We start from the raw sequence: 8,424 nt of genomic DNA on the forward strand, positions 1-8,424 counted from the left end.
CCTTTTAAGCAATGGGTGTCAAAGATAAGAGTGTCGCATAAAACCTTTAAGAGTGTCGCATAAAACCTTTAAGAGTGTCGCATAACACCTTTAAGAGTGTCGCATAACACCTTTAAGAGTGTCGCATAATACCTTTAAGAGTGTCGCATAACACCTTTAAGAGTGTCCCATGAAACCTTTAAGAGTGTCGCAAAACATCTTAAAGAGTGTCGCTTAACACCTTTCAGAGAGTCGCAAAACACCTTGAAGAGTGTCGCAAAACACCTTTAAGAGTGTCGCAAAACATCTTAAAGAGTGTCGCTTAACACCTTTCAGAGTGTCGCTTAACACCTTTCAGAGTGTCGCATAACACCTTAAGATTGTCGCTTAACACCTCTCGGAGTGTTGCATAACACCTTTAAGAGTGTTGCATAACACATTTAAGAGTGTTGCATAAAACCTTTAAGAGTGTTGCATAAAACCTTTAAGAGTGTTGCATAAAACCTTTAAGAGTGTTGCATAAAACGTTTAAGAGTGTTGCATAACACCTTTAGGAGTGTTGCATAACACCTTTAAGAGTGTTCCATAACACCTTTAAGAGTGTCGCATAACACATTTAAGAGTGTCGCATAACATCTTTCAGAATGTCGCTTAACACCTCTCGGAGTGTCGCATAACACCTTTAAGAGTGTCGCATAACACCTTTAAGAGTGTCGCTTAACACCTTTAAGAGTGTCGCTTAACACCTTTAAGAGTGTCGCATAACACCTTTAAGAGTGTCGCATAACACCTTTAAGAGTGTCGCATAACACCTTTAAGAGTGTCGCATAACATCTTTCAGAATGTCGCTTAACACCTCTCGGAGTGTCGCATAACACCTTTAAGAGTGTCGCATAACACCTTTAAGAGTGTCGCATAACACCTTTAAGAGTGTCGCATAACACCTTTAAGAGTGTCGCATAACACCTTTAAGAGTGTCGCATAACACCTCTAAGAGTGACGCATAACACCTCTAAGAGTGTCGCATAACACCTCTAAGAGTGTCGCATAACACCTTTAATAGTGTCGCTTAACACCTTTAAGAGTGTCGCTTAACACCTTTAAGAGTGTCGCATAACACCTTTAAGAGTGTCGCATAACACCTTTAAGAGTGTCGCTTAACACCTTTAATAGTGTCGCTTAACACCTTTAAGAGTGTCGCTTAACACCTTTAAGAGTGTCGCTTAACACCTTTAAGAGTGTCGCATAACACCTTTAAGAGTGTCGCATAACACCTTTAAGAGTGTCGCTTAACACCTTTAAGAGTGTCGCTTAACACCTTTCAGAGTGTCGCTTAACACCCTTAAGAGTAGGAGGAAATTTCTCACGTGCAGAACTATACCCCTTTAAGTTAGTGTATTTCAGGAGTGAAGTGTGTAATGGCTAACTTAATATGCATTAAGTCAGCCATTTGATCATCTTAAAATGCAGTGTAAAATTGCATGGAAAAATCGGTAAATTTTCCCGTATTAAACCTTCTGAAAAAAGGCAGACAGTTTGCGATTTGTACAAATGCAATGGAAATTAAATTGGTTTTTGAGGCCATAATATTCAGGCAGTAGATTTAGACGTTCTTCTTAAATTTAATAATCTCTTTTCACTAAGAGTTTTTCGAGCACCAGAAACGCGTTTAATCTAATTTACTCTACAACATTTACAAAAGCAAAACCCTTTTTGTACTCTAATTTTTCTCAAAATGATGATAAAACATGTCAAAAAAGCAAGTGCCCTACAAGTTGGCCTGTCAACACTAGACTAGAGGTCTGAAAATGGTCTCTACATGGTTTAAACTTAAACATCATACCAGTAGTAGTTTAAATTAAGGTGTATTATGGTTTATTTTTTTACAAAGGAAACGTGCTATAGAGAAAAATCTATCCCGTTTACCAGTCCCTTTAGAGATCCAGAGTTCATGACGCAACTATTGATATTACTTCAATCCTAATTTTTTTAAGAAAAAAATACTAGCGTTGTGGTTTTAAAACCTAGAACCATCAGAGAACATTTGATTATTGCCATTAGAGAAGCAAACACAACAGGGCAGGGCTGCCATCGGAGGTGGTTTCCCTCACATCAAGAAGCACCGTTAGAGGCAGAGGGAGTTGGCCAGCCTTCCGCGTGTAGTGACCGGGGCTTCGTCTGGTGTTGCCCAATGCCAATATTAATGAACTAAGTCTACAGGGTGTTTCTGAAAAGTCCATCACAAATTAAGGGGCGTGTTTATGGGACCAAACTGAGCGGAAAGTACCAAAGAACATGGGGTGTACAACATTTTGTTACGGAGATATGGCCTTCCAAACATTCGCCCCTAAAACAAGGAAATATCCAAAAATGAGGAGTAACACTCAAGACCGACTAACCAGCTTGTTTAAAATTACTAGACAATTTCAATAGCCTTTAATCGAACAATTGATTTCTACCTTTACTAATCAGAAGCGTATAAATGAGTAGAAGTATGCCTACGGTGGTAATGTAAAATTAATCCCAAGTGACATGATGTTTCAAGATCTTCCCAGCACCAAGTAAAATGGTTCTGATTGAAGGGACTTTTATTAGCACAGCGTAAACAACGTTATTTTCAGGAATTAGTCCAAATGTCCACGGGCGGCATTACAAAAACGAGGCAGTCTTTCGAATGATACTTGGACATGTTGGAAGATCCCTGGCTTGTTCCTGTTATCTCAAACCGTAAAAACCTACGCAAATCTTCATCATCACGGACAACACTCTTGTACGTTAGGTATGACCTTGAGAAAACCTAAAAGGACATCTCGAATGTATTTGAAAAACCCATCTCCAATTAAGGGGCGTGTTGTTTGTTTCCAACAGAGTAAACTCGCCCAGAGAACAATTACAATGCAGAGCCACGTTTCGGCGTTAATGGCCCACAAAGGTGGTCCCAAACAAAAGAACAAACTTTAATTTGTTTCGTTCAGTAAGTGTTTCATGTGTCATAGATAAAACGCCATGATTAATGCACAAAGAAAATGTTATTGACAAGTTTTCGGACCGCGATGCTGAAATGTGGTGGTGCACCATCGTGCATGAACCACATTCTGTTTATTAAACCTAAGGGTACGTCTTCGAGTAGTTCTGGTAAATCGTCCCGTAAGAACTACAAGTAAGCCACACCGTTTAACCTGGGCTCTAGGAAATATGGCCCAATTAAATTGTCACCCACAATACTACACCACACGTTTAAGCTGAATTGTACTTTGTGAATTCTAACGCAAGTTGCGTGTGGTTTTTTCTTAATCAGCAAACCAATTGGCGGCTGCTTGTTTTTGGATCGTCCTCGAAAATAGTGAGAACTTCGCCTATTCTTAAAAAACAGAGCACTAAAACAGAGCACTATGTTTTTTAAGAAAGGAATAAAAGAGGTTTCACGTACATGTGTTTGTTTTATTAAACTCATAATTCAACGAAGTCTGTTTCAATGCCTTTCTTCACAAATGCCGAATATGCGGATATGCACCTAATGTATGGACTAGCCGAGGGGAATGCCGCTGCAGCTGTACGCTTGTATCAGGAAAGATTTCCGCAGAGGCGACTACCAAATCGACTGACGTTCGAGGCTGTGGACAGACGTTTGAGGCAAGATGGACGAATCCAACCGGCTGGACCTCAACCTAGAGCGAGAGCCATCCCAGAGGCCGTAGAAGACGAAGTTCTCACCATTTTCGAGGACGAGCCTGAATCAAGTACCCGCCAAGTTGGTCGCCGATTAGGCGTAAACCACACGCTCGTGTGGAAAATCCTCAGAAGCCACCGGTTTCATCCTTTCCATGTTCAAAAAGTTCAAGGTTTGAATCCAGCGGACTACCCACGACGCACGGCGTTTTGTCAGTGGTTTCTGGCTAAAGTAAACGATATCGATTTCCCACGGGATTTGTTGGTTACTGACGAAGCTAACTTTTCACGGGATGGTATTATTAACTTACATAATAAACATCAATGGTCCCAGCTAAACCCCCACGCAACTTGCGTTAGAAGTCACCAAGTACAATTCAGTTTAAACGTGTGGTGTGGTATTGTGGGTGACAATTTAATTGGGCCATATTTCCTAGAGCCCAGGTTAAACGGTGTGGCTTACTTGCAGTTCTTACGGGACGATTTACCGGAACTACTCGAAGACGTACCCTTAGGTTTGGTAAACAGAATGTGGTTCATGCACGATGGTGCACCACCACATTTCAGCATCGCGGTCCGAAATTATCTTAACGCGACCTTCCCTTTGCGGTGGTTAGGTCGAGGTGGACCTGTGGAGTGGCCTGCTCGATCACCCGATCTGAGCCCTTGTGATTTCTTTCTTTGGGGCCACCTGAAAGACTTAGTTTATCAGACTGAAGTGCCCGATGTTGAAGAGCTACGTCGACGAATAATTCACGGCTGTCAAACAATTCGCGAAACTCCAGGCATTTTTCAACGTGTAAGGGAATCATTTGTAAGACGTGCTAATGTGTGCCTTAACACGGGTGGTGAACACTTTGAACAATTTTTGTAACTAGTTGCAATTAAATGTTAAAACTTGTCAATAAATTCATTTTCTTCGTGCATTAATCATGGCGTTTTATCTATGACACATGAAACACTTACTGAACGAAACAAATTAAAGTTTGTTCTTGTTTTTGGGACCACCTTTGTGGGCCATTAACGCCGAAACGTGGCTCTGCATTGTAATTGTTCTCTGGGCGAGTTTACTCTGTTGGAAACAAACAACACGCCCCTTAATTGGAGATGGGTTTTTCAAATACATTCGAGATGTCCTTTTAGGTTTTCTCAAGGTCATACCTAACGTACAAGAGTGTTGTCCGTGATGATGAAGATTTGCGTAGCTTTTTACGGTTTGAGATAACAGGAACAAGCCAGGGATCTTCCAACATGTCCAAGTATCATTCGAAAGACTGCCTCGTTTTTGTAATGCCGCCCGTGGACATTTGGACTAATTCCTGAAAATAACGTTGTTTACGCTGTGCTAATAAAAGTCCCTTCAATCAGAACCATTTTACTTGGTGCTGGGAAGATCTTGAAACATCATGTCACTTGGGATTAATTTTACATTACCACCGTAGGCATACTTCTACTCATTTATACGCTTCTGATTAGTAAAGGTAGAAATCAATTGTTCGATTAAAGGCTATTGAAATTGTCTAGTAATTTTAAACAAGCTGGTTAGTCGGTCTTGAGTGTTACTCCTCATTTTTGGATATTTCCTTGTTTTAGGGGCGAATGTTTGGAAGGCCATATCTCCGTAACAAAATGTTGTACACCCCATGTTCTTTGGTACTTTCCGCTCAGTTTGGTCCCATAAACACGCCCCTTAATTTGTGATGGACTTTTCAGAAACACCCTGTATATTTATGCAAAACCAAGGAAATGAATATATAAAAATCATCAAAAGCTGAACTAAATATAGATGGCGCAACAAAGAAGGTTAATTTAATTTTAAGTGTACACGGCGCCCACACTCTTCCTAAAAGGCTCAAAGTGCTGGGCTTCGGTTGAATAAAAATTTTTTACAAAACCCTAATAATAACAAAATTTATTCTGATCTAAAATTGCTTGCTTCTGCTGATATAAATTTGAAATACAAACAAAACTTTCATTAAAAATCCATTAAAATCTCAACAATTTACTGTAAATTGTTTATTTCCCCCGATTTAAATATAAGTTTATCCTTTTAAGCATCATTTTGCAATAATATCAAAGGATATGTTATTGATTATGGCTTATTTCACCTTTCTTTTATATATAGATAAGCTAGCAAATCGTTAAACAAGGTATCTCTTTACTACTCTATTATTATCGGAGATATATTAGCATTATACACACTCAGTAAGTGCCGTCTTTTGACGCTATTTCGTACTTTGGTAAAGCCGAACTAGGCGCGGGAGTTCGGTTAAATGGTACGTCCCAAGGTTGGTTTCCATTGTAAATTCTGTTCAAGGGTAGGGAAAAAACACGACCATCAGAGAAATATTTTCATTATTGGTAACTCTTTAACGTTAAACAACCAGAAAACCTGACCTTGTAACTTCGCCAACATTATTAATTCAGGCCTATTTCGACAATTTTTTTCGGTACCCTTTAATTCGCCGAATGCGTCCGCAAGGGGCACGCTTTAGAACCTAAATTTCCCGCGAAATTTGAAACGCAGCAAAACTTGGCGTGAATATCCATATAGTAGACGATGGTCATTCTTTTTTTAAAGGGCTGAGGGATGAGATTAGATAATAGAACATCAAGAATTATTAGATTTTTAGGGATGGAATCGTTGTAACTTCTAAATATAAAATAAGGAATTTAAGAATGAAAAAACCCTTTCTATTCGTTTAATTTTTCTAGTAAGTTTTTTATTTTATCTCATTAAGAGTGTCGCCTAACACTATTAGGAGTTTCGCCTAACACTATTAGGAGTTTCGCCTAACACTATTAGGAGTTTCGCCTAACACTATTAGGAGTTTCGCCTAACTCTATTAAGAGTGTCGCCTAACACTATTAAGAGTGTCGCCTAACACTATTAAGGGTGTCGCCTAACACTATTAAGAGTGTCGCCTAACACTATTAGGAGTGTCGCCTAACTCTATTAAGAGTGTCGCCTAACTCTATTAAGAGTGTCGCCTAACACTATTAAGAGTGTCGCCTAACACTATTAAGAGTGTCGCCTAACACTATTAAGAGTGTCGCCTAACACTATTAAGAGTGTCGCCTAACACTATTAAGAGTGTCGCCTAACACTATTAAGAGTGTCGCCTAGCACTATTAAGAGTGTCGCCTAACACTATTAGGAGTGTCGCCAAACACTATTAAAAGTGTTGCCTAACACTATTAGGAGTGTCGCCTAACACTATTAGGAGTGTCGCCTAACACTATTAGGAGTGTCGCCTAACACTATTAGGAGTGTCGCCTAACACTATTAAGAGTGTCGCCTAGCACTATTAGGAGTGTCGCCTAACACCGTTAAGAGTGTCACCTAACACTATTAAGAGTGTCGCCTAGCACTATTTAGATTCTCGCCTAACACCGTTAAGAGTGTCGCCTAACACCTGTAAGAGTGTCGCTTAACACGTTTAGCAGTGTTTTATAATGGTACAATACCGCCTGATTACCAATTTCTTAGTTATTTTATTTAAAGGAAAAATATGTTCTTTCATGAATATCATCTTTAAATAAATGTTTAACAAATAATTTTTTACTCTAATATTCAAACATTAATGGAAATAAAAGACCTTATTTAAGAAACCAGCCATATTATAAATTTCCATGTTTAATTTCAAAAGGTGTTTTTAAAGTGTTACTTTACACTGTATTTACACCTTAAATTGGCCACAAAAACTCAAGGTAATAAAAACTCTCTTTTGGGTGTTTTTACGGTGTAAAAAAAATAGTATTCTAAATTTACACCCTTTTAACACATTTTTAACACTTCGATTTCTTAGAGTGTGTGGACAGGTTGTCGAAGTGTCAGCCTGCCTGGTAATGTTTCGTAAATTTGGTTTGGAATGATGTTTACTTTAGATCCTGTATCCACCTTGAAGGTTATTGGCTTGTCAAGGAGATATATTTGGTCGTAGATCTCGTCCTCTCTCGGTAAGTGTGTAAGTGGACGTAAGTCTAACTTGGGTACATCAAGTGTGTGGGTGTCCAATGTTATACTGTAGTTGAAAACCTCGTTATAATCGGCTGGGATCTCGTCAAATGCCATGGGTTGGCGTGAGTAGTCCTGTAAGGGCTCTCTGTCCTCCTGGGCCTGTTGTATTTCTTGAAGTGAAAACGTCTTTCGACACTTGGGGCGCCAGTGTCCCCTAATGTTGCAATTGAGACATTTCGAGTTTCTTGCTGGGCAAGGTCTCCCCCCGTGACTTGTAGTACAGTTGGGACAGTCGTGATTAGGTTGCCGCTCCTCATATGGGGTATTCCGGCGATTACTGGTTGAAAAGCGCGAAGAGTTAATTTGGTAGTGTGGCTGGCGCAAGATGGTTATGGGTGCGGTGTGACGTGGTCGCTGTGTCTGGAACCTCCGTCGATTCATTGCATCAAGGGTATCTATTGGTATGTCGTTTGTTGTATTTACCCGAGTGGCGTGCTGTGTGCCCATCAAGGAGGCCTGAATGCTGGATGTTTCTTCCGCTTGACATCGGGCAACAGCTATGTCAAGTGTCAGGTTGGGTGTAGATAGTAGTTGTTTCCGTAGTTTGTCATTGTGTATGCCTACGACGATTAGGGTGGTTATCAATTGATCAGTTAATGGAGTAAAATCGCACTCATAAGCCTTGGCCTTCAACTCCGTGAAGAAATGATCGAATGTTTGGTTCTCTTGTTGTTTCGTTGTTAGAAACAAATAACGCGAATAGAGCAGATTTTTGTATGGTTGATAATAAGTGTCAGATGCCGCTATAATTACCG

General features: G+C 39.8%; 1 protein-coding gene across 1 annotated transcript in view; it reads right to left on the reverse strand.

Annotated features, from left to right (window-relative positions):
- The window catches only part of LOC149602758 (uncharacterized), a 285,004-nt gene that overhangs the window by 206,535 nt on the left and 70,045 nt on the right, over positions 1-8,424 (reverse strand). The gene's annotated exons all lie outside the window — the stretch shown is intronic.

Source organism: Phalangium opilio, unplaced genomic scaffold, assembly GCF_054372755.1.
Source record: "Phalangium opilio isolate 3A_F unplaced genomic scaffold, DU_Popi_V2 ptg000352l_1, whole genome shotgun sequence".
NCBI lineage: Eukaryota > Metazoa > Arthropoda > Arachnida > Opiliones > Phalangiidae > Phalangium > Phalangium opilio.